We start from the raw sequence: 1,761 nt of genomic DNA on the forward strand, positions 1-1,761 counted from the left end.
AATGCAAGGAAGATGCTTGGTGACTTTACTGCACCAAATTCCAATTTACATGGAAGAAGCATCTCAACCCCTGCCATTGGAGCAAACAATTTTGAGCTAAAGCCTCAATTAGTTTCTCTGATGCAACAGAATTGCAAGTTTCATGGACTTCCATCAGAAGATCCTTTTCAGTTCTTAACTGAATTCTTGCAAATCTGTGATACTGTTAAGACCAATGGGGTTGATCCTGAGGTCTACAGGCTTATGCTTTTCCCGTTTGCTGTAAGAGACAGAGCTAGAATATGGTTGGATTCTCAACCTAAGGATAGCCTGAACTCTTGGGATAAGCTGGTCACGGCTTTCTTAGCCAAGTTCTTTCCTCCTCAAAAGCTTAGCAAGCTTAGAGTGGATGTTCAAACCTTCAGACAGAAAGAAGGTGAATCCCTCTATGAAGCTTGGGAGAGATACAAGCAACTGACCAAAAAGTATCCTTCTGACATGCTTTCAGAATGGACTATCCTGGATATATTCTATGATGGTCTGTCTGAATTATCTAAGATGTCATTGGACCATTTTGCATGTGGATCCATTCACCTAAAGAAAACACCTGCAGAAGCTCAGGAACTCATTGACATGGTTGCAAATAACCAGTTCATGTACACTTCTGAAAGGAATCCTGTGAGTAATGGGACACCTCAGAGGAAGGGAGTTCTTGAAATTGATGCTCTGAATGCCATATTGGCTCAGAACAAAATATTGACTTAGCAAGTCAATATGATTTCTCAGAGTCTGAATGGATTGCAAGCTGCATCCAACAGTACTATAGAGGCATCTTCTGAGGAAGAAGCTTATGATCCTGAGAACCCTACAATAGCAGAGGTGAATTACATGGGTGAACCCTATGGAAACACCTATAATCCCTCATGGAGAAATCATCCAAATTTCTCATGGAAGGATCAACAAAAGCCTCAACAAGGCTTTAATAATGGTGGAAGAAACAGGTTTAGCAATAGCAAGCCTTTTCCATCATCCACTCAGCAACAGACAGAGAATTCTGAGCAGAATCCATCTAGCTTAGCAAACATAGTCTCTGATCTATCTAAGGCCACTCTAAGTTTCATGAATGAAACAAGGTCCTCCATTAGAAATTTGGAGGCACAAGTGGGCCAGCTGAGTAAAAGGGTCACTGAAACTCTTCCTAGTACCGTCCCAAGCAATACAGAAGAGAATCCAAAAAGAGAGTGTAAGGCCATTACCTTCCTTGGTGTGGCCGAACCCAAAGAGGAGGAGGAGGACGTGAATCCTAGTGAGGAAGACCTCCTGGGACGTCCATTGACCTATAAGGAGTTTCCCTTTAAGGAACTAAAGGAATCTGAGGCTCATCTAGAGACCATAGGGATTTCACTGAACCTCCTTTTACCATTCATGAGCTCTGATGACTATTCATCTTCTGAAGAAGATGAAGACATTGCTCAAGAGCAAGTTGCTCAATATTTAGGAGCAATCATGAAGCTGAATGCCAAATTATTTGGTAATGAGACTTGGGAGGATGAACCTCCATTGCTCATCAAGGAACTAAATGCCTTGGTTCAGCAAACTCTACCTCAAAAGAAACAGGATCCTGGTAAATTCCTAATTCCCTGTAACATAGGCACCATGACCTTTCAGAAGGCTCTGTGTGACCTGGGGTCAGGCATAAACTTAATACCACTCTCTGTAATGGAGAGACTAAGAATCTTTGAGGTACAGGCTGCTAAATTCTCATTAGAGATGGTAGACAAA

At 42.0% G+C, this 1,761-nt stretch overlaps 1 non-coding gene across 1 annotated transcript; it reads right to left on the reverse strand.

The window, feature by feature from the left end:
* Positions 1-375: 375 nt before the first annotated feature.
* On the reverse strand, positions 376-483 carry LOC112774362 (small nucleolar RNA R71). Its single transcript, XR_003188855.1, has one exon. It is a non-coding gene; the product is annotated as a small nucleolar RNA R71 (small nucleolar RNA).
* Positions 484-1,761: the final 1,278 nt, after the last annotated feature.

This window comes from Arachis hypogaea, chromosome 18 (genome assembly GCF_003086295.3).
Source record: "Arachis hypogaea cultivar Tifrunner chromosome 18, arahy.Tifrunner.gnm2.J5K5, whole genome shotgun sequence".
In the NCBI taxonomy this organism is placed as follows: Eukaryota; Viridiplantae; Streptophyta; class Magnoliopsida; order Fabales; family Fabaceae; genus Arachis; species Arachis hypogaea.